The sequence below is a fragment of the Silurus aristotelis genome, assembly GCF_946808225.1.
Source record: "Silurus aristotelis genome assembly, chromosome: 1".
Classification (NCBI taxonomy): Eukaryota; Metazoa; Chordata; class Actinopteri; order Siluriformes; family Siluridae; genus Silurus; species Silurus aristotelis.
The window spans coordinates 14,880,228-14,906,296 of NC_139574.1; the positions used below are offsets into that span (position 1 = coordinate 14,880,228).

General features: G+C 35.9%; 1 protein-coding gene across 2 annotated transcripts in view; it reads left to right on the forward strand.

Moving 5' to 3' along the window:
• The window catches only part of tsnare1 (T-SNARE Domain Containing 1), a 229,432-nt gene extending 216,819 nt beyond the window's left edge, over positions 1-12,613 (forward strand). Inside the window, exon 12 of one of the 2 annotated variants that reach the window (XM_083548755.1) lies at positions 11,992-12,446. The gene's annotated coding sequence lies outside the window, so the exon portion shown is untranslated. Of the gene's footprint in view, positions 1-11,991 lie in introns of both variants that reach the window. The other variant, XM_083548754.1, reaches the window with a different exon arrangement.
• Positions 12,614-26,069: the final 13,456 nt, after the last annotated feature.

Here is a 26,069-nt window from a genome sequence, read left to right on the forward strand (position 1 = left end):
TTTATATATGCAGAGCTGTCAGGGAGCGAGAGTAACCATGCCGAATAAAGACACCAGGAGTCCATTGAGTGTCTGAAGCACCAGACATAATCGAAGGTGTCAGCAAGCACTAGAATTTTCACTGAACTCATAACTGTTTCACACATACGTTCATACAGACTAGACGCTATTTTTTTTGCTGACAAAGACGTGCTGAAAATTAGATTGAGATGATGTATTCAGAGTGAAATCACTAAGCTGTATGTTTCAGAGCAGCATCAAAAATGAGTCTATTATAAGTAGCCTTTTACAGATTACAGTGCTGTGATCCTGCAGAGAGCAAAACAAAGAGCCCAGTCTATTGATTTGAATGGAAGTGGAGATGACAGAAATAACATCTAGTCAAATTATAATATGCATTATAGCGTTTTGTGTTTTTTTTTTCTTTTTTCTTTTTTCCAAATCTCAAATCAGTCTCAAATTAGACAACGCACAAACACACATGTTCACACTTTCCCAGCCCACAAAGATTCGAAAAAGAGCATGTGGCCAACACACTACCCAGAGTCTCTCCAGTACCACAGGTCTGCATGGACAGGCCAGGTTTCAATTTGACCCTTATCCAGTTTGTGACTGACCGCTGAGTGTGGGATTAGTGGGCCAGCATGTGTCTACACCATCCACCATGCCTCACTCTGAGCCTGATGTATGGGCTGCATTCATACCGCGGAGTCAGGCGCACGCTCCGAGTGAAAGGACATCAGACAGAAGCTGCTGTGGCAAAGGGGCACGCTTCAGCAGGATACAGGGTTAAAGCCACCCTGTCAGCCAGTGTTTACCTCCAGCAGCCCTCAGGATCCTTTCAACTTCGTTCTCATCCTCTGCTTTTATCCGCTCAGTGCGTACTAGCAGAAAAGCTGCACACTGCATCAGCAGCTGGCATTAGATGGATTTTGCTGGAGTTTCTGCTTAGAGTGAAGTGTTGGTTTGTTTAAGCTTTTATTTATTTTTATTTGTGTGTGTGTGTGTGTGTGTGTGTGTGTGTGTGTGTGTGTGTGTGTGTGTGTGTGTGTGTGTGTGTGTGTGTGTGCCAAATGCAACATGCAAACTGGATAGATGCAGTAATAAAGGCAGTAGCTTGTCCTTAAATCTCAGGTTTCTTAAAAGCATTTTATTTGTTTTGCTATCATGGCTTAAAGAAACCATTATATATAGTGTGGAAATCAGCAGCTGGTGAACCAAAACCACCAGCCAGTACAGTGGTTTTCCTTGGTTGTGTAGTAACCATTTGACCCATGCATTTAACTGGTTTCCTGGATCTAATACACCCACATTGTTGCAGGGCGTTTTTTTTTTTTTAAATCAGCTTCTGCAACATCATATGCAGTGCAGATACACTACAGGTCTGGGAAACACAATGCTTAGCATTGTATAAACCAAGTGTGTGTGGGCATTGTGTGAATGATGGTTCTCAGCATAAACACATGAATATATATGTAAGTTGCTATTTTTCACCTTTTACTTTCAGAGGGTGATATTAGAATCTTGTTTTTGACAGTTTTGTGCTGTTATTAAAGCAAAATTTGACTACTGACACAAACAGCTTGCTCTCACAGCTTCACACACAAGGCGAAAAGCAGCAGCTGATCACTGGTTCTCCTTGGCAGGCATAATACTTTGCATTGCCTTTTTATCCCACTTTTCCTTCTCACGTTATAAAGACAATCTGTTATATGGTTGTTCTATTTTAGTGCTCTGTCCTTTGAAGATGATTGTTAGTGGATTCTTCTTATTGTATATATTTTTTTGGTTTATTTATGTAAAGTGACATGTTTGAGCTCTTGTAGAGTTAAACATTCAAGAATTAAAAGAACCCAGCTTTCGAAACTTGCTGGTACTGAGATTTAAACACAACTTTCCAATCAGTAGCTCGAAGCCGTAACAATAAGCCACCACATTTCCTATAGCGCTTCCTGACCAGGAATTGAACACGGCCTGTGGCAGTATGAGCACGGAATCCTAACCACTACACCAGTCCAGTACCACTGACTGATTGGCTGAAAATCAATTCTTAAAGATTATGTCTAAGAGAGCATGAATCAAACCTTTGAGCCTGAGTCTTGAACTTGTCTGCAATACATTTTTCCTTTTCTTTTTTTTTCTTTTTTTTTTTTTTTTTTTTTTACTTTTTTTGGCTATGAATACTTTACAGAGACAAGACTTTTCAAGCACCTTGATAAATATTTGAGTTAATGCTCAAACAAAGTTTTTATATTTAACAGCTAATGCTGTTTTTCTCTCAGTGAAACAGAGCACCCAGCATCCTAAATAAAGAGGCTTATTTAAATGAATTTATAAAGCCTAGTTGTCAACATCGAGCTGGATTCCTGGGGAAACATTGCAAAGAGGAGGAAAATCCAGGAGGCAGGATATTTAAGATAGCAAAACTTTATTCATTTTTTTTTTTTTTTACTTTATTTCTATTAAAAATCAGTATAATTTTTCCATTAATAATCAAGTGTGAGTAATGACTCTTAAGGTTAAGATGTTTCTGGGTTTATTTCAATGCAGTGACCTATATAACACTAGTAATGCATGTGCTATTGGCATAGATTTTAATCGTCTATAAATTGTTTTTTTGTCATTTATATTGCTAGTATAGACCATGAGGAGATTACTCTAGATATTGTACCCCATGGACCCTGATAATTAACACTTCATTTTACAGGCCACAACACACACTACTATACATTTTTTGAAGTCTGTCCATAGCTGCTGTTTGTGATCGTGTAGCATCTTGTAAAGAATTATTCTAGTCAGTCTAATCTTTAGTTTAGTATTAATGTTAGTGCTATAGAGGGATCCATTAGCGTACCAGCAACAAGCTTTAACTTTGTAGTGCTTACACATGTATATAATTATACTCTCTAGGCATGACTTTGATGTACATTAGGAAAACTCCTTAGGTAAAAACTTTATCCTGGTCAGCATCAAGCATATCCTTGGAAATTTAGGCATGAGAAAGGAATATATACTGAATGGGATCGCAGTTTATTGAAGCACACAGATTCACCCACTCCTTCACACCTTGAGGAAATTTTATGCAGCCAGTACACCAATGACCATGCTTTTGGCAGGTAGGGGGAAACTGAGAAACCCAAAGGAAATCTATTACAACACAGGCAGAACATGTAAATATCAAGTTTATCAAGTATCCTTGCTAACAGTATGAGCAGCTAACAAACCTAGACGAACACAGCACTCATCTTTTTATTTTTAATTAGTGTAGCTAGTAAAGTTTGTATGATTTATTTCATTGTGGCACCTAGTTATTACTTTTGAAGAGCTCTCTAGTCCCTCTGAACTGTTAAGAATCATGCTTAAAACTGAAGAAGTTTTACTGAAGAAGTGCATGTACATTTACATTTGCGGCATTTAGAAGACGCCCTTTTTCAGATCGACGTACGAAAGTGCTTTGAGTCTCCAGCAATAAAATAAATCTACACTGGTACACTAGATAACAAACTTAAGATAAATCAAACTACAAATCTCAATTTTTACAAAGCAAACTTGGAAAGTCCTAATTTAGGTGTTTCAGGAAGAGGTAGGTTTTCAACCATATATTGAAGATACTGTGCACACTGTCAGTGACAGTACCATCATCTAAATCATTTACATAAATACATGTGATTTGTTAAGCCACAAACATGTTCAGCATTTATCCAATTATTAATTTTTAAAAAATTTATAATTTTTTTTTTTTTCATTTATTGGTTCAGTAAATGAAGCATCTACTTGTGTTAAATACGAAGATAAACTTATCTAATAAGGCTGGTTCTAGATACTAAAGTGGATCCAGTTTTTGCTTAGACCTAGAGTACCGGTAGTTAATCCACTCATTTACTGCAAAGTGTGACAAGAAGCTCTCTATCTAAACCTAAATCTTTTTAGACAAGGCTTTGTGGGTAAACTCACCTCATGCTAATTCCAAACCACATTAGCTGTGTGGAACTAGTTTGCTACTTTGAGATTAATGGCATGGCGACTACTTGATTTAATAGGGTTATTTCATGGCTTCCAGGCAGGAATAAACAACAAGTTAATTCAAGACATTAGTCACTTTCTTTTCTGAGTGAGAGAAGTTTCTGAGTTCACATCTAACTAAGGGTCAGTAGTCAAATAGCTTGATCTGTTAAAAAAATAATAATAATAATTACTTCAATCTTCCAGAGCATTTTTTTTTTTGCTTATGTGCCTGTGTATTTTTCTATATGTCAAAGGTGACTTAAAATGTCAGTTGTTTGAAATAGCTGTCATTACGCATGTAGTGTGATGAAAGGTAACAGTCTCATATATACATTATAAGGCCAAAACTATGTGGACACCTAACCAATCATACCCATATGTGCTTTTTAGAACATTCCAGATTTTGTCCTCCCTTTGCTGGAATAATAATAGGCATTCTTTCCACTAGGTTTTTGGGAAGTGGCTGTACTGTAGGGTACAAGCCTTAGAAGCCAAGCTAATGTCATTTTAATGTCTGACATGCAGTCTTTTGTTGTATAGTGTTTGTTTTTACACTGTCTGTGTTTTACTGATTAAAGTGTTTTTTTGTTTTGTTTTTTTTTTCTTTCAAATACGTTAATGTAAAAATGTATTGTGCATGTATTATTTTTAATTCCAAACCTAAACTTGCATATCATTGACTTGCATAAAAAAAATGAAAATAAAAAATATATATTATTTCTTCTAGAACAGACACCCTCATCCCACGTTTTCTGCTGCCGTCATCTTAAGGAAGCACTAAGACATAAAGCTGATTGGTTGTGCTTGGCTCCCCACAACCCCTGATGAAGGTTTAAGCTGCCACGGTAGTAGCATGATCAGCACTCTGAACTGCTCATATTCCGATGGAAAGAGCTGGGTTGATAGCACTCAGGGAGCACAGCATCATGCACAGCTTGACTTTCTGTGTGTATTAAAGCAGGAAAGGGCCTGTTAAAAACTTAAAGTAACAGATAAGCACAGACTAGAGGCCACATTGATTTGTCATAAAAAGCATTTGACTTTCAAATCATTGTAATTTGGCTTGAAAAAAAGAAAAAAATAATTTTTTAAATATATATATATATATAAAAATAAATAAATCCATCCGCTCAGGCCTGAACTTAAATGCTATCTTATGTGTAAATTAAATTGTTGCTCATTATGTTGTGTTTATCTTTTCATGAAAAGGTTTATGCTCAGTTATTTAAAATAAAAGCTACCGTAACTAAGATTCCTACCTGTTAACATATGTTTGTAGATCTCACATTTTTATCCTTTATGGGGATTCTAGAATGGTGGACTTGTGTAAGATGTCCTCTAGCTCCCTCTTTCTCTTTGTAAGGCTTAATGCTGGTGGGTGAAGGTACAGTTGGCTGGGAGCTAGTGAATGTCTGAGATCCTCCCTGTGGTAGCTTTGAAGTTTACAATATATCGCCAGCAGAGTCTAAAACTTGGCCCGAAAAGGAGTCTGTTTGGAGGGAGCCCTCTGATCTCCATTGCTTCAAAGCTGGTGTTCCTTTCCTACTTGCTAAACATTTCTCCACCACATTGTATCTTAAAAATATATTTTATTTGTTACTGTACATTTGTTCAATATCTCTATTTTTTTTTTTAATTTTTTTTTTTTCATTTTTATTATTTTTATTTTGAATGCATTTTAATGAAAATCTTTTTACTGTACTACATTTCAGGAAAAACGCTGTCCTTTATTACTTTGAAGTGTATGCATCAAAAAAAGACAAACAATTTAACCTGACTGTTCTCATTACTCCCAAGTACTCCCAAAATATGTCCAATGTGGGTCTGTAACAAAAGAAACCTCTCTTTAATATGAGAAGATTGGAATATTAAATCACATAAATTATTCAAATACGGTTCTGATAGAAGTACTTTTACTTCACTTTACTTTTTGCACATTTTGTTATGTTACAGCCTTATTCTTAAATACATTTAATTCATTATTTTCCTCAAAATGTTACAAACAATAGCCCGTAATGACAACGTGAAAGCAGTTTGTTTGAAATCTTTGTAAATTTATTTTAAACTAAAAAAAAATCACATGTACATAAGTATTCACAGCCTTTCCATGATACTTACAATTGAGCTCAAGTGCATCCTGTTTCCACTGATCATCCTTGAGATGTTCTACACCTTGATTGGAGTCCACCTGTGGTAAATTCAGTTAATGGGACATGATTTGGAAAGTCACACACCTGTCTATATAAGGCCCCACAGTTAATAGTGCATGTCGGACCACAAACCAAGTCATTAAGTCAAAGGAATTGTCTGTAGACCTCTAAGACAGGATTGTATCAAGGCATAGATCTAGACATCATAAACAGCAGGGAAGGGCACAGAAAAACTTTTGCAGCATTTAGGGACCCAGTGAGCACAATGGCCTCCATAATCTGTAAAAAGAAGTTTAGAACCACCAGGATTCTTCCCTTCCCAATAAGAAGGATCTTAGTCAGAGAGGTGACCAAGAACCTAATGGTCACCTTGAAAGAGCCCCAACATTTCTCTGTGGAGAGAGGAGAACCTTTCAGAATAACAACCATCTCTTCTGCACTTTTCCAATTAGGCCTGTATGGTAGAGTGGCCAGACAGAAGCAACTAAGTAAAAGGCATATGGCAGCCCACCTGGAGTTTTCCAAAAAGGCACCTGAAGGACTCTCAGACCATAAGAATTCATGGCCTGATTTCCAAGGGCCATGTCTAGAGAAAACCAGGCCGCTTATCACCTGGCCAATACCATCCCTATAGTGAAGCATAGTGGTGGCAGCATCATGCACTGGGGATGTTTTTTAGCAGCAGGAACTGGGAGACTAGTCAGGATCGAGGGAAAGATGAATGCAGCAATGTACAGAGACGTGTTTAATTAAAACCTGCTCCAAAGTGCAAACTGGGGCCAAGATTCCAAAGGAGTGGCTATGGGACAACTCCAACTGTGAATGTCCTTGAGTGGCCCAGACAGAGCCCAGACTTAAAACCAATTGAACATCTCTGGAGAGATCTGAAAATGGCTGTGCATTGATGCTCCCGATTCAACCGGAAAGAGCTTGAGTGGTTCTGCAAAGAAGAATGGGAGAAATTGCCTAAAAATAGGTGTGCCAAGCTTGTATCATCTTACTCAAAAACACTTGAGGCTGTAATTGGTGCTAAAGTTTTTAAACACGTATTTTATATATATATTATATACACAGAATTTTGGGGAAAGTAATGAATGTAATCCATTTTGGAATAAGGCTATAACAAAACAAAATGTGGAATAAGTGAAGCGCTGTGAATACTCTCAGGTGCACTGTAAGTGCATTAAAAAAACAAGTACTTTTATAATGTTATACAATTTAAAAGAGTACTATGAAGTACTATTCAAACATAGGTATTAGACTTATACTCAAGTGCAGAAATTATATATTTTATCCATCGTTGCCTTTAGTCCTCTTCTTTTGGTTCCAGCAGTGTTTTTTCTCTCTTTTAAATTTTCACATTTTTCTTATTTCCCCTCTCTCTTTTCTTCTTCACACACTTTATATCTCTCCTCCCACTCTGTTGTTGTTCTTAGCCAACATTTCCCCATAGTAGTCATGCTTACATCAAATCTGATGGACAGATTTGTTTCTATGAGCAAACATCACATAGACGTTCATCGGTGTACATATTGTTACTGTCTTACCCTCCCCCCACACACGTTTTTCACTCACTTATTATTTCATCCTCTTTTCTGGCAGAATATCAGTTCAGAATTTCCTTTTGTTTGTATCTTAGAAATACTTAGTGAGACATATTGTCACAGTTATTTTGCAGCTTTTGAAACAATATCACAAACCGAGGCATGTGGCAATACCAATTATGTGGTAAGAGCAGTGATGCCATTTCCATAAAGAGTATTGTGCAACAGCTGCTGGGAATGTTATATCTGTGTCAAAGAATGAATGTGCCATTTGAATTGTGTGTTTATAAGACCAACCATACAGAAATGGAAAATCACAACACTATATAGCATACATGGGGGAAACATGGGGTTTTTTCCTGGCTAGGTGGACACATGCATTTCCATGAAGTTAATGCATTCTCTAAAGTTTAATTTCAATATATTATATTATATGGTATTTTTATTTTTTTTTGCTACAGATTTGACTCTGCTGTTTGACTCTGCTGTTAGCTTCATATAGTGGAATAAGAATGGCAGGCTTGAGCAGTGAGACATGGGAGCTTGGGAATAGGTAATACTGTCACAGTTGTAGTTTATAGGTTTCTTCAGAGGTAACTGCAGTGATGTGTTGGATTATTTCAAATGGTCTGATGTAGTGAGGCATGATTTTTCTACAAATCCCAAATGGACCTAAGTTGATAGCCATACTTAGTTGCCTGATTCATACATTGGAGTTTCAGAGAAATGTCTGTCAGCATGTATTTCTTTAGTATTAGAACATGATGCAATAACATTTGAGCTGTTTTAAATGTTGTGGTTAAGCAAGGAAAGCAAAAAACCTGAGAGAAATTAAACATCTTTGAAAGGAGGGCAAATCTGTAATAAAATCACTGACAATATAGAATTGCTGGATAGATCTGGTGGGACCGATAGAGTTTACAGCTGGCAGCCAACTGGGAAACCCAGCCTGTATGGTAATGGCATGGCAGGTTTAATTAACCATTCCATGCCTTATAACTTGTAATAACAGTGGTATTTGCTGATAAGGTTAAAAGTGACAGCTCATATTTTAAGGGCATTGGGTAAAGTCAAGTGGTGTTGTTGATCTTATGATCAGTATACTTTAGAATCAGGGATGTGGTGAAGTCTTGCTTCAGGGCATTGAACATACGATTTTCTTGGAGGTGCCTATCACATTTGAAATAGAAGATTCAGATGAAACATGAGTGGAAGTTTAAAGAATATTGGGATATCTGATACACTTTGGGCAATAAGCAGTTGCTGTTGCTTGGACATTGGCAGGATACATGATCATACTTGACACATACTTGACCTATAAAGTATGTTAGGCCCAGAAATGTTATTTAAGACTTGTGCAATACTTATTTCTCCTCATGGTCAAAGAGTTTCATGAGTTTCTGAAATAATCTTTTTATCTGTTGAATGTTCCTTACTACAGAGTTCAAGTAGATCAGGATATCATCAATCTGAGGATACATGAGACAGATTATTGATGTATTTGCAAATAGGTGCAAATAGGTTCAAGAGTAAATAAGGAAAATAACAAAAGCTTGAAATTGTCACATACTATGTAAAAACACATGATTTAATAAAAAAAGAAAATATAAATAAAATAAATATAATTTGATACAACATGCAGTGTAGTTTCTGTTCTGCCTGAATATCAGTTGTTCTAGTTCAGCAGCATATGTTGGAGTATTTTACACACTTAATCCGTGTTCCGCTCTTTTGTACTTTGAGTACCTGTTCCTCTAATGGTCTTAGAATGACCTTGCTATATGGTACACTATTGTGGACGTTTGGGCCTTTTTTAATTAGGTCTGAATGTGTATGTTAAATGTCAAATGCCCCCCAGATATCTAACAGTGCACTGCAGCTGTTCAAATAATTTAGCATGAGTATATTCTTTTCAGGAAATAAAACGATAGGCCACAATTTCAGACAGAGAGTAAGATTAGTTATACATTTTTAAGATATTTCCTAACATCAATAGTGTCACAAACGAGATGTTAAACTATTTTGTGAATATTCTATTATTTTGCCAATGGTGTTTGTATAACCAAAGTGCTCTTACATAGTTACTGGAATATTCTTGTGTGTGTGTGTGTGTGTGTGTGTGTGTGTGTGTGTGTGTGTGTGTGTGTGTGTGTGTGTGTGTGTGTGTGTGTGTGTGTGTGTGTGTGTATGTTGTGAGCATGAGGAGGTTAGTGAGACATGGCCTGGGGACAGAGTGACGGTAGTGAGAAAACCATCATGCCCATCACTCCTTCAGAAAAAAAGCTGCAGGTCCACTTGCTCTTATTTCATGGATTGTGCTTTCCCCACCTTCCCATTTCTCTTCTCTCTCCTCCCCCAGTGGAGCAGACACAAGGCGTATAGAGTGAGTGAGTGTAGTGTTTTTGTGTCTAAAGGGAATGGAAGGCAGGTAATAGATGTGTGATGTAAAAGTAAGGTAATGTCGCAGGCAGTGAAGCAGAAAAGTAAAGCTGGACAGGATGGACAGAAGCTGAGTAAGAGAAACTGGGCATGTGGGGAAAAAAATGGAAAAGGTAGAGCCTGCTTCACCATGTACCTCATTGTAAAAGGTCTCATGAAACTCAATTTCAGATAAACATATTCAGCTCATTACCACTGTACAGATTGGCAGTCATGGGAACAAAGCTTAATAACTGATTAATGAGTGGGTGGGAAGCATGTAGCTGCTGGTATAGCTGCTGTCTTTTGCCACTTTTCATTAAGCCATACTAAACTGTCATATAGACATATGACATATATCAGTGTTGGTTTTGCCCTTTTAATGAACCATCCAGTAAAGGTGATTAATGAGTTTCTTCCATTTTAAACTCATTGAACTCTGGCCTGGACTTAATTAAAACTTTTAATCACAAATGCAGTCTGAACCTCAGGTTAATTCTAGAATATATCGCTTCATTTACAGCTAAGTTACGCATCAGAACTCGACTACAGCAATACAGAGACATTTCCATAGGATTTGTGCAAGTTTGCCAAAAACAGAAGCATGTTTCAGATGTGTGCAGTTCTGACCTTGAACTTAAGCTCTATTAATAGTGCCACTATCTGACAGTTTGATGTAAACACAGTTTATCATGCTGGAACGTATGCATTTCATATACAGTCACATTTTGGCTGTTAATACCCCCTTTATCATGCCACTCAAAGCAAGAGCAAATGTATTTTTTCCCTGAGGACATCAGAAGAGAAATCTTAATTAGAGACAGTACTTTTCTTCATGCTAACTGTAGGCATAAATGGTTGGTCAGCTTACATGCCTAAATGGTTCCCATCTGCATGTTTTTTTTTGTTTGTTTTTTTTTGCAATTGTGCATTGATGTAATACAAATACAGATTAAAGAATCTAAAAAGAATCCCCTTGCACTCGCATTAAGAATTCTCAACCCCAGTACATTGTAGCTTAAAAAAATAAAATGCAATGCTTGGAATTATATTAAGGGTGGAAGCCAAATTGTTACATTGAACCAAATGTACAGTAATTATTGTAATATCACAAGGAGGATTATTTATGCAGCAAAATATATATATTATTTGTCACATAACCAACCATACACAGTATGACATTGTAAGGATGGTCAGATCTACATGCAGTAAAATTATTTTGGTCTTTGACATATGTAGATAGATATTAAGGTTAAGAATGAAAGATTAGGGAGATGAAATTAAAATAAAAGCAGAATAAGAATAAAAAATAGAATGGAGATATAATAAAGTTTGCAGTAAATAAATTTTATAGAATGTACAGAATGGTGCCAAAACAACTTGTACAACAAAATAGACTTTTATATGTGCATTCGATGCCTACTGTCTTCTCATTCTTCCCGCATGTTATTGTATTCGATTTTTTTTATTTATATATTTTTCATTTCATTTAAATTGTCTTTTTATGCTTTTATTTGGCAGTGTATTACAGCATTTCCCTGATATTGTAGTGGCATAAAGACAAGTGCTTGACTTTAAAGGCTGTTTTCTAGTCACTATAAAAAAACAAAACATGTCTAAGATAATTCTACTTAAGAAAAAGTACCTGCAAAATCAACTTAAGCCACTCTACAACCCATGTCTGAATCTGCATTACTTCACCCAACTCTAAATATTTACATTTGCTTGTATAAAATATTGACTGAGTTTGAATGCAATCCACTATATTCTTTATAATTCAAATAATGATAAAGCGGTAAAAAGATTTGGTGTTACATGTAATCATTTCTTTAATCTTTTTGTTGTTGTTGTTCTGGTGTGATTCTCTTTAACAGATTCCAGCTGCTGCACTGCTGTGACCTTTCCTCAGCCTTCAACAGGCCAACTCATGTTTCTTCCCCTTCTGTCTTTTCTGTTTGTGTATGCCCTTATTCTTTTATGTATGTTGTGTACATGAGAGATTGGAGGAGATTTTATGACAGGGGTGTTTTTAATTCCAACCATGCAGAAACTACAACTGATTCCGGTTGCTTAATCGATTCGTGCTAGACTTCAAGCAACTATTAGGTATAGATCCTACTTAACTGGTTGGATTGAAAACCTGCAGCCACAATGTCTCCTTTGTGGATGATTAGAGCCTCTTGTGTAAAGTGACAATGGGCACTTTTAATTAGCACTCCTTTACTCTTCAGCTCATATTGAATAATAAACCCAGACTGGTCCTACACACTCTGGTCACTTTTAAACTACACCTGCACATTTATGGTGCTTCCCAAACAGCCAATCATGTCACAGCCAATCATGTCACGTCATTTTGTTTTTGCTTTGTTATTTGTGTGACTGTTGTGTGAAAAATCCCAAGAGATCAGAAGCATATGAAATACTCAAACTAATCCATCTGGTACAAATATCTATGGTGCAATCAAAGTCACAAGATCACATTTTATATATTTATATATATATATATATATATATATATATATATATATATATATATATATATATATATATATATATATATATATATATATATATATTTATACATTTCAGGTGAACACTTGAGATGTAGCTGTGACCTTTTTCATTTTGTTGCTACCACATGACTGTACAGGTGTCCTTAATAAAATGATTTGTTTAATTTGACTATTTATCAAAGTATAGATTCTCCCACAAATTCTCTCAAGTTATTTATGCAAGTTTAAAAGCTTTATTAAAGTATAGTTAATTTAATAATATTTTATTTAAGTATGAAACACTTATTAAATGCACTTGTGAAAAAAGGCTGTAAAATAAGAAAGCTTTCAGAAATGTGTGTTCATTTGTGTCAAATAATAATAATAAAATAGAAAGTAAATACACAGAAGAGAAATCCAAATTAAATCTTTATTTGTGTGACCACCTCAAAAACAGCATCAATTCTCCATGGTACACATATACCTCTAGGTACAGTTTTTTAAATAACTCCAATCCTTCTGTCTCTTCATGTAAACCCAGACAGGCTCTGTATGGGCCAAAACTATTACTTCAAGGACTTCTTGCTGTTCTCCTAGCTGAAAATAGTTCATAATAACATTGGCTGTATGTTTGAATTATTGTCCTGCTGCAGAATACATTTGGGGTTAATCAGATGCCACCCTGATGGTAATGCATGATAGACAATTATCTATCTGTATTTCTCAGAATTGAGGACGCCATTAATACTGACCAAATACCCAACTCAATTTGTAGAATTGCAGCTCAAAGTTACAGAAAACCTCCATCATGCCTGCAGACACTAATTATTGTACTCTAGACCTTTGGCAAACAACCTTTTTTTTTGCTTCAGCCAAATATTTTAGATTTTGGCTCATCAATCCATAGCATCTGCTGCCATTTGTCTGCACCCCAGTTACTATGTTTTCATGCATAGTTGTTGCTTGTCATTATTTCATTGCTGCAATTCTTCCATAAAGACTACTTCTGGCCCGACTCAAGACAGTTAATGGGGGTAGGTTTCCCACCAGTTCTTGCTGATGGCACTGAAGGACATCTTCAGACCTCTTTTATTTGCTGAATTAAGTTTCCTTGGCCAGCCACTGAATCTAACATTATACATTTTTTTTGTGCTTAAACAGCACCTCCTGTGCTGGGAGAGCTGATGCACTTTAACTACCTTGTGAATTGTTGCTGTGCTCAGTCTTGGTGAATGAACTGTGACATGAAACTGTTTGTCTGTTCCCCGTCTAGTTTTAAGCCTCCTACACAGCTGTTTCTGTTAGTTAATGACAGTGTTTCAGCCTACATATGAAATTGATGATCATTAGTACCTGTTTGATATAATTGGTTAATTATACAGACACTGATCCTACAAAATCAGTGACTTGCAAGTTTTAGAAAGTCTAAAGAATATTCACACCAACTATTGATCTAATTTGGATTTCTTGTATGTTCATTTACTTTATATTTTCTTAATTGATAAAAATAAATTATCAATATTCAGCATTTTTTCACAGTGTGTGTGTCACTGTTTTGCAGGGTTTTTGCTAATGTATGTTTCTATATCATACAATGATTAATTAAACAGTGTCGTGAAATGCACCAGCCTTTCCTTAATTATTTTGCTTTAATTAAAAAATAACCTTGTGGTTATGTTTCATACAAACTCACTTACTTAATTATGGATGCCCATAAGGGCTTCTCAGTACATGTTTACCCTCAGCCATTGTCATTTTCTTCTAAGCCGAATGATTAGTCGTCATTTTTGTTTCTAGTTCCTGTATTTGAAACAGCCCTAAGCAACTATATCAACCATAGCTTATTAAGGCTATAGTTCAAAGAAAAGTGAAAAATTAAATAAATTGTTTTCACAGAATTTTAAAACCAAAAGAAAATACTTTGTCGGCTTGGTAGGTTCAGAGTCGCTTGTGTTATTATGCTGTCCAGTTCTGCAATTACAGCCCACATGTCACAACTTTCCTTGATGCTGGAAATTACTGTATGCTTAATACATTTCTGCAGAATCATGGAAATTTAAACACCCATTAATTATTTCTCTCTACCAGAGCTTGTACTGTCACCCAAAATGCAGACAGAGTCACCTAATACATGGCACATGTCTGGTCAGGAAGTCCAACAGTGGCACGTTTAGGTTTACCCCCAAGTTGGCATTTAGAAACAGTAAAATGCATGATTTGATCTCTCTTCTAAATAAGTTTTACTTCTGGTGGATGTTCACTGAAGTTAAAACAGAAATACAGACAAAAACTGTGTGTGTGTCCCATTTGATAGGGTTGGGTGAAGCTGTAAATGAAAACTTCACTACTTTTCCTTGACTCAAGCATATATATATATATATATATATATATATATATATATATATATATATATATATATATATATATATATATATATATATATATATATATATATATGCTTGAGTCAAGAAAAAGTAGTGAAGTTTTCATTTACAGCTTGTATATATACACTCAACCACCACTGTAATAGGAAAACCTGCACACCTGCTTATTCATGCAGTTATCCAAACAGCCAATCAAGTGGTAGCAGTGCAATGTATACAATCATGCAAAATCAGATCAAATGCTTCAGTAAATATGCACATGAACTATCATCAAAAGGGAGAAAAACAGACTGTTGGTGGGTGAAGGACTGCTTTGGGGAAGTAGTGTTCTCTTTTGATATTATTACCAGCAGTCTCTAAAGTTTAATCTGAATGGTGCTGAAAACCTCCAATGAGCAGCAGGTCAGCAGGCCTGTTGGCTTGTTGATAAAAAAGGTCAAAGGAGAATGGCCAGACTATGGCCTGTTATTAGGTGACAGGATGCCTGTGGTAACTAACTTGCTTATTATAACTGTGATGTGCAGGAAAGCATGTTAGAATTATTAGAAGAAGCATGTTTAATTTTCAATGATAATATAACAGAACATTTTAACAAAGGGTAAATTAGCCTTTACCAAACAGATCCTTTAGTCTCATTATAGGAACATTTGAAATTTGCATTGAGATTGTATGCAGCACAACAAGACTGGAAGATGCTGACACTCTTTTTTTCTGGATCCATCTTTATTTCCATCTTTATTTGTTAAAGCATTGGCTAAGTGGCAGCAATGGTGCATCATTAGCCTCTCTCTCCTTCTCCCATTTGCGCCTGGGCTAGTAGAGGATAAATCACTGGGTTATTGCTCCTGGAGGCCTCATGAATCAGACAGCCCTCCATGGTGGGAAATTAAAGGCTTTCTAATGGGCTGAGCTGCAGGAGCATATTGCATTGTGAACACAATGGCTACCCTTCACATACTGATTTGTGCATCTAGTTCTGCTTCACAAACCTTGCAATTATGAATGCAACAAGTTGTCTCAACAAGATTGAGTGGGAAGGGCATGGATACAATTGAGTAATGCTTTCAATCTTGCAAAGTCCAACTGACACTTGTTGTCCAGCAGAATCACTGGCATTCTAGTTAAGGAATACTGAGTGTCCTGGCTTTCAGAAAGCTCCAGACCAGTAATTCGTGCAAAAAGGACACATTGTTACTGATGTTTCTTGGGTAAGTCACAATTGGCTACATTTTGGAGTTCTGTCATTATTATAGCTAAAAAAAACATGGAACCTGGTCAATAATAATGGGTCATCATTTTGCAGTGGTCAGAATATGAAAGTCTGAAAACATATCTCTATCTTTAAAAAAAGTTTTTATTTATGATTGCATATTAAGAGAGTTTATGAGGGTAGAGATCACTCATTCAGCAGCTGCTTCTTAAATATTTGCTTTATCTAAAAATTCAAAAGCCAGTAGCACCGACACAGCGAAAACTACATCTCAAACTGTTGACAGTTTAGTCATTTCCTATTTAAAACAACTTTTGCTGTCACTTTCATCACAGATCAGTGATATTTTTTGCAGAGCCAAATGTCTAAAATTAAATAACACATGAATACTCAAATCAAACATAAATACTAGGGGCTGCACAGACACAGCTGTACTGTAGATGTTAATGCTAATAAAGAGCCTATAGCTGTCCCTCATCCCCACGATAGCATTTCCTTATTTTAAAATTATACTTTCTTGCTACTGTGTATAATCCAGATGTCTGGTACAAATATAACAGTTTTTCACCAAACTTTTAAAAACATACAGAAAATTGTTCAAACAAAGTGTTATTTTGGGGGCCAGACATTCTCAGTCACATCTTTAGTCTGTTCAAAATGCAGTATAAAAAGCTGTTTGAGGTGAATCCCTACAGAATGCATCCATTCCTTTCAGATCATCACAATAGTAAAGTGCAAACTCGAGCAATACAATTTTTTGTTGTTAATGAGCCCAATAATTACTTCACACTTCACAAACAGCAACTTAGTTAACAATATGAAATTGCCTTTGTGACATAAAAAAAACATGACATGAACAATGCAAATAATTAAAGGCAGTGTACTCTGCATGGTCTCAAAATGTGTCCAGTGTTAATTAATGTGGCTATAGTTCTTTAACGTCTTTTAAAAAGCAATAGTATAGTTAATGATGCACACTGTATACTATATAACACTACACTATATAACAGTTTAGGAATAGCATTAATCAGTCTTATCAGCATGACTGCTCACTCACAGGTGAGCACTGTGGTGTTGACTAGGTTTTTGACTGCACATGTTCCCAATTATCACAGGAGAGCACAGACTGTCAGAGTAATAAAAGTGAAAAAGCGATGAAAGGTTTGCAGCTTACAGGGTATTAGTAGAAACATTTTTAGGCAAAGCCCTTATTTATTCACCACTATCAATTTTGTCTAAATTCCATGATGGCTAATCATGTTGTTGTGAAAGAATGGTGAAGTCAAAAAAGAAAGAAGTATTTTAAAGATTTTCTTTTTCCTTTTTCCATGAGAAGTAGAATCAGCGCACTTGTGTCTTGATTTATTTGTCACGGCAGTAGTGCTATAACTTCTCTGTGATCAGTCACATGAAAGTGATGGAAAGAGATGAAAATCTCTAGGCTCAGATTATGTGCTACAGACATCTTCTTTGGTGCCAGAATGTCTTCTTCAGTTGTGCTTCAGTCGCTGCCAGGAGGCTGCCTCTGAAAATGAATAGGTAAGCTAATCTACAGCCGGCGAGTCTAGATGGGTCACACATACACTTCTGGTTTGTATAGGAAATATAGCTGTCTTCACATACCACTGCATTAATATGTGTGGAGTAGAGGAAGCACACAGTTATATCACAATTTGGATGTGAATAACAAAGAATACACACTTAACTGAAGTTAAAAGGTTTATTTAACATTTAAATCTATTTTTGTTTTAAATACTATTTGAATACTAGTTGCATTAGTCTTATATTTGAACTAAGATATGCCCTGGGATTCATAAACCTTATTCACATTTAATTCTTTCTCTGAGACAGTGTGTGTTGCCAATTAAATAACTAATTAAATTTAAATAGCCAAATAAGTGATAGAGCGCCAGTGCTTGTTTGCACTATTTCCAACAGCTCTACACTCAGCAACAATAGCAGCAGGCAAAATCAACATTTTGTTCATTTTATATAACCATAGACATCACAGTATTTGTGCACAAAGGCACAAATATCCCAAGAGCATCAATTTCACTTTGCCAAATTTAGACATGCATAGTTGACTAATATTTATTTCCCCTTTGAAATATAGGGTGCGGTGCTTAAAACAAACACTGACACCAGCTTCTCTAACACTCCAGTATATACTTGAAATCACAATGGACCTCCTAGTGAGACCTGTAGTTGTCTCAGTTGATAAATGAAATTAACCTACAGTGTGGAAGTTGCATTTGTAAGTGTCAATTTTCATTTTTTTAGGGGAAGTTAAGGCTTGTTTCTTTTGCAAGATATGATCTGGAGTATTGTTGTGCTTCATTAGCAAATATATCAATACAATTCCAATGAATGAGTTAGCGTATATAAAATCTGATTAGCTTGAATTCACTGAGTCGGGAAGACAATGCAGCATAATGGCTAGCAAACTGGCAAATAGCAAAATTATCTCACACACACATCACCCAGGACTCAGGTGTGGCTGTTGGATTGACACCAATTTCATCTCAGCTAAGCTAACGATTAAATCAGTGAGGTTGTCCTGATAACTAAGAAGCAAACTTTGTTCGGCTAATGTTGTAATTGTAAAAATACATCTTCAATTTGACCAAAAACAAATAATAAGCATGAAGAAACCTGTACGCTATCAATTTATCTCTAGTATAAACAGTCAGAGTTTCTATACGTATTATGTTTGTATGTCTGGGATTTTTTAACTTCCATAAACATTTAAATGGTCTGTATTGTATATGAATTATAAAATAAGCATTATGTTCTAATCATGGTAGCAGTTCTTGGTAGGAGTTGTCAACTGGTAAACAATGATCTGGATGCGAATATTTTAGTGAAAACACGATGCAGTTTCCAGTCACGAAGCAGATCCTGTCTGTAGTAGATACTCTGTTGCAGTTTTTTCAGTCACGTGCATTTATATACATCTTTTTTACAAAAGGCAGCAAATTAGTAAAAAGAATATTTGCATTTTTTATTTTAATGAAATTATTATTATTATTATTATTAGTATTATTATTATTATTATTATTATTATTATTATTAACAGTCAACAATGAAAAACTATGTTTATTTTCCCACTTCCTCTGTTCAGACTGAGTGAAGTACCACTATGAAATGCAACATGACTTTTTGTGAATTGGTGATAATTATTTACATGTATGAACTAGTCAATAATAATTAAGAACTAAATGTTACAGTTGTCATTATTTCATGATGTTTGTTGCTAATCCAGAATTTTATAAGCAATGAATGATCTATAATTGTTTCATGACTAATTTTTACTGAAAACATCTGCTGTCCAGCTATAATGAATCTCTGCATCAAGCAAAAAAAGCATAATTAGCTTATGAACAGACTTTGTTGAATTAACTTCAGCACATGTTAATATTCTGATAAAAAGCAACATCCATCCGCACTCTGGATTCTGCGTTGGTGTTTACTAATAGCGAGGGCAATTCTATACAGTAATGTGCTGTGTTGTAGAGAGCAGGCACGGCATGAAGCAGCTCCCTCATACATTATGGATATCTCATTGTGCATTTTGAAAAGAGGGCGAAAAAAAGTGAGCTGTCATGCTCAGTTGGGCCTGACCAGGGCTAGATTAAACCCACACCCCACTCAGCCTGCACTACCGCCTGCTTTTACCCACATTAACATGTCTGTTTTGATCACTATCTGCTTGTCTCACACCTAACAGCAACACTTCTCTCTGCAGCAGCTGGTAAAAGGGGTGTGAAGAAATGTGCGGTTGCTGGGCTAAAATCCAAAGCCTCACACTTGGCTCTGCATGAGTGACCCATGTGAACCATATAACTAATGGAAATTTAATCTCCAGTTGTATTGTTCTTTTTGAGACTCTCTCTCTCTTTTTTTTTTTTTTTTTGATAGACATTGTAGAGATGAATTTAGGATTTGTTCTGGCCAAATGCGAAAAAAAGAATTAGGCAGTATAAGCCAAATGGAGGTATTGAATTATTATAAATAAGATCAGCTCCTTTATTTCATACTATTGTATCCAGAACCAAACTACAGCCTTTTGCTTTTTTTTCTATTCACACTAACGGCCTTCTTTTTTTTTTAAGAAGTAAAATTTATCAAACTATCTGGAAAAGAATTCCTGGTTTGAACACTGGGTGTCACTATCATGTTAAATCTATCAAGTGACAATCTTACAATCTTTAAAGATGTGTACATCCAGCTAGCTTTTGAGTAGCTATGACAGCAAAATAAACTTTTATAATGGCTGTCTTTGAACATATTTATTTCATTTACCACAAAAAATAAGTGAAATGGAAGCAATATTACTAGTAAGAGAAAACAGTAATATTTATTCATACAATTCTGTTCAAATGTACAGAAATATCCTAGCATGCTATTCCTAAATTAATGAGCAATGCAGCAAGGTCAAACAGGCCTGCTTTTATTTACTTTACAGCAAATAATTTGTGAGTGTGGCCCATGACTCTGGTTTCTTCTCCATCTGGCTTATAAAGAGAAAAGGTTGTACACATTGACCTAGCCTACGTGGCAATGACAGCCTGTGCCCATTTCAGAGTGACTCTCATTGCAAAGTAGACCATTGTTTGTCTTCATTCTTCTGTGGTGTGTCTTGTTGCCGTTCTCCTTGCTTCCTAGCAGGTGTTTGCAGTCATATTGTTTTGTCAAGACGTGATGAGTAGACGAGAGAGCACTAAACTCATTAAAAATCATTACAACACCTCTAGTTCCCTCACCCCACCCCTTTCTGAAATCTGAGCTTTATATTCAATACATGTACACAGCATTTATCTTTCCCCTCCTGAGCTGTTGTTCACGCGGGAATGTGTGGCAGGTAGACCTACTGTAACTAAAAAGTGCTTCGAAAATTCTTTCATATGATTTAAAATTAGTTACTTAAAAGAGTGTCTTTCTATATTTGCCTATTTTTTATTTTATTTCAACCTCCACCCAAGTGGTGTATATTTGGTACTTGGAGAAAAAAAAAAAAGCATAAAAAAAAAAAAGGCATGCTCTTACTGCAGCATTTGTGAATGTGGAAATGACATTCTGTCAGTGTTTGGCGTAGGGAGAGATGCTAGAAAAGACAGGCTGAAGACTAGGCTGTCACTATAAGCAGTCAAGCGCATATTCACAAAATGGAATTACTTTATGACAATAGCTCTGCTTGCTTTTGAAGCTTCTTGCCTTTGCTGAACTGTAAATCCTCTTTGCTCGCTAGCATTTTTTTTTTTGTGCCTAACCTCAACATTTTGTCCCAAAACTGCAAGTAATTACAAAGAGCAGGCTTTTCATGTAAACTTTTTCAACTCCCTGACTGCCGCACAAAGGAACATTAATGTAATGGGAGTTAGAGACAGGCTTTCCCTTCATTATATACTTGTCAGCAGCAAGTGTATATTATTATTTTTAGGAAGTGTGGCATCCTTGTTGTCAAAATGTTCATAAAGCTTTCATGGCCCACAATAACAAATGCAGTTAAAGTGATGTATTGCAATACTATACTATAGTTATACTTTATTATATTAAACTATACATTAGTGGTATCTTCTCAGGCAATCAGACTTAAGTAATAAATACAAAGAAAGTGTGCCGGTATAATAATAATAAAAAAAATCTAAGGTTGGAAATTTTTTATTATTAGAAATTATTTTTTTTTCCCCAAAAACTATAATAATTTACCAGTATTTATTTGTTTACATTTTTTTTTGCATTTCACTATATATAGTTACACAACATGCAGAAACATCTGTTAAGTAAACCAGCTCCTGTTAAAACTTGTAATAGGATGTACAGTAACAGCAGAAAAAAAAAACCTGATCAGCCTTTTTTTAATTAAGCTAATAAGATGAAATATAAAAGAACAGCGCTGACACTGCACCCTCCTTACCAAAGATGTATACTTAGAGTACACACTATCAATAAATACATAGATTTTTCTTCCAAATCTGTTTGTCAAGCATTTGCTTTATAAATCCCTTTGAAGTAGGTCTTATTGCTAATCTATTAATATAAATGATGCTTTAGTCAGCTGCTGTTATAGAAAATGTATGATGGATATGATAATATGATGGAACTATAATGAATGGACATTCTGTGACACCCAGATGAGGATCTGGTTCCTCTCATGGTTTACTCGTCCTGTAGTCTCAGGGAGTTTTTTCTTGCCACTGTTACCACTGGCTTGCTCATTAGAGTTAAACTTATATTAGTTCAATTTATAGGCTCTACCATATACTGTATTTTTTGGACTATAAGCCGCTACTTTTTTCCCACGTTTTGAACCCCGCGGCTTAAACAAGGAAGCGGCTTATTTATGAATTTTTCCTGGGATTTTCCCGGTTTCACAAACTTCCAGCCAAAAAACTGAACCCCATAACATTAGACCAATGAAATTTCCGAACGGAAACGAAAAAATGCACCTCACCTGTGTTCTGAGCTGCACGGCATCGGGAAAAAAAAAGTTTTTTTTTTTATAAGCGCACGACGATGCCAAAAGATAAACTCCCGAGAGAAATTGTTGTGAAAGGAAGGAGGAAGACAGTGAACAATGACTTTCTTGGTAGGCTACTGTTTAGATACAAGCCGTTGTAACGTGTTGAGTCTGGGTTAAGGGAGAGCTCGCTAACTCCAGTTGCAACAGAAAAAATATAAACAGAGACAGGTTTCCAAAACTCGTGCTTTTTATTTTTCTTGGCAACAGCGTTACGGGTTAGTCAAAGAAACTTAATAAGGACATAATCCTCGTCTTGCACACATGCAGTAATAGCGGGAAAAATGCAGTGCCAGGCTATTCCCAAAATACCGCTATGCTCCTAAAGGAAGCGCAACATATTTCACCAGTTACACCGTGTCTTTCGTTAAAGCCTGTGTAAAGTTCATTAGTATCAGGTAGACACCTGTGGCTTATAGACAGGTGCGGCTTATTTATGTTCAAAATAAAAATATTTTTAAAATTCAGTGCTTCAGGCTTATATATGGGTGCGCTTTATAGTCCGGAAATTATGGTATATGCATATTTTATAATCTTTTTATCTCTGTTAAGCTGCTTCGGGACAGTTAAAGTGAATTGAAAATTGTTCAACACCTCAGAATAACCGATTTAACTGTGCTATTGTTGTAAACTGTTTTATACCACAACACATTTAAATTTTTGAATTACATTTTGTAATAAACCATGTCTTGGACAGTAATTGATTTCATATAGCATTGTTTCCACAGTAACAGTTCATACACATGGTGGATATGCCACATAATCTAATCATAAACATAATTATAAACATAAAATAACTTCTATAACTTATGTTTTTTGTTAGGGGACATTTAACTTTTTGTAAAGAGTCTTGGGTGTCAACTCATTGTTGCAGACCGAGTACACCCCTTATACCCCTTAATACTAAAATTATATTTGTGCCTAGCATACTGTACATGGAATTACAAAATACCCCCCCCCCCCCCAAAAAAAAAAAAGGTTCTGTAAGCAATTGCAGCAAAATTTATTGTTTTATATTTTGGTAGCTTCAGTAGGTGTTCAATAAGCAGTAGTGCATGTGACAGTCACTGCTCTCAGAAAAACACAGCCCCAAAAGGTCAACATTTCTAAATTGAATCACTGTTTTTATTTAAACAAATGACAAAAACTGGAACCTTTTCTATGCACTGTAATTACATTCACAACATGTAGTTGTTCCATTAGCACATGGCCTTTTGTACTTCCAACATTTTTTTCTTTTAACTTTGGATGGGTTTTTTTTTCCTCTCTTTTTATATCTCTAATTTGGATATAATAAGAGACAGTCTTCCCTCAAATTTCCCTCACGAATAGAGCTTTTACCGAGGTTGGTATAATAACATAGTTATCTAAATGCGATTTGAGGCATATGGTGTGCGAGGAAGCAGCAGGATGTTCCCACAATGCAGTGCATTACTTGCATGTCCATGTAACGATCATTCCTTTGGTTTGCTGAGAATTTGTCCCTCTTTTTTTTTTTTTATACTCTATTTCAAGATTAGCCAAAATTATAGACAGGTGAACATAAGTCACACAAGGCCAGCACATATTAGAGCTCCAATACAAATGCAGAGCAGGAAAAGCACTCAAAGTGTTTACAAGTTTGTCTCATTTGATTTCCTATTAGGCTTTGAACAGGTTGTTTATGATGAAGGTCAATTTCATCCTTCCCTGCTTTTATTGGTGATAAGAGAGAGAGAGGAAGGCAGACTCTGCTAAGGAGGGACTCAAGTGATGACCTCAGACAAATGCTGTGATGTTGTATTCATTAGTGTAAATCCAGGGTCCAGAGGCTTTGCTTGATTATCTCTGATGCCTGAAAAGGCTAGGTTTTCTGAAAAGGTTTTTTTTTTCCGCTTCAAAAATGATCAAAGAGCAAAAGCTGAGTGAGAGGATGCGCACCAAACATCAAGTGTCTGTGTCTCAAAAAGCAAAGTCTTGAAAGGTCAGAGGAGCCAGACCACTTTGACTGCACTGCTGCAGCTAATGAATGTGCCAGTCTCTGTTTCAGTTTGCATGCTTGAAACAGACATTGCAAACGGAAGAAAGTAGGTTATTATGGTCCTCTAATTAAATCCTTGAGTGTCAGTTGCTAACACAATTGCTGCAAGATACAGTGACACTACAGTTGGTGAAATCTTTTTCTTTAATCGGTAATTTGTGTTTGTTCATGATTTGCTTGTCAGTTAACAAAGTGTACAGTTTTCTTTTAATAATTAAAAAAAAAAATACATCTCTTTCTTACCATGTTACATAAATGAGTCTTCTTATATTGTGCATTAATGATAGGTCACTAGCTGTAGGTGGGACTTCAAACCAATTATCTATTATATTTCAGACTAGCTGGCTATATTTAGACCTGAAGCAGGTAGCATTTCTTCCTCTCGGCCCCAGGGTTCTCAGTTTAATCACAGCTCGGGTTACAGTCTATGTGGAACTTTTTATGTTCCCTCAGTGTCCAGGGTTTCCTCTGTGTTCTCAGGTTGCTTCCCACCTATTGGAAAACATGCATATAGCATTAGTGTGTGTGTCTGTATGTGTATGTGTGACAACTGTGCCTAGAATTCAGATGATATCTAGTTCTATAATGGCCCGGATTTGAATAATTCAGTTAATGAAAGTGAGTGAATATAAATAGTTTCCAGATTTCTATACATAGCTTTAATATGCCCTTTCTGTGCCCTCTACTGTATGAGCATACATTTTGTGTTTTAACAGTAATTAGTTAAAGGTAGACTGTCATTACTGGAAGTTACATTCAGGTGCATAAACTATGCTAACTAAAATGCACATTGACATATCACCAAGGACAAAAGCAACACAGAGGTCTTTAGTGAAAAAAATCAGAGCTTATTTTCTTTACCAGTAATATATCACTGCGATGAAAGCTATGATTAAATGTTTCCTCTTAATGACGGCACATAAGAGTAGAGAAAATCCAAAAAAAGAACTTTTTAAGCATTTCAAATTGATTGTATTTAATATTTCTTGTGTTCGTGTGTGTGTGTGTGTGTGTGTGTGTGTGTGTGTGTGTGTGTGTGTGTGTGTGTGTGTGTGTGTGTGCACGCACATACAATCATCAGGCTGACCACTCAATTACAGGCTGTTTCTCCTGTGGTGAGTTCTCTCAGGAGTTCCGGCATGCACCAGGCCTCCTTGCAGCAAGCTATTAGCTAGCCTAATTACTAAAGAGTTAGGCACAAGTCAACAGATGTGGGGAATAACCAAACCTGCCTTGTGAGACAGTGTAGGTCTTATGCTCCAGAACAAACACTGCCATCTATTTTAATGGAGCTTTCCATCAATTCAGCAACCCTGTATGGGCGGC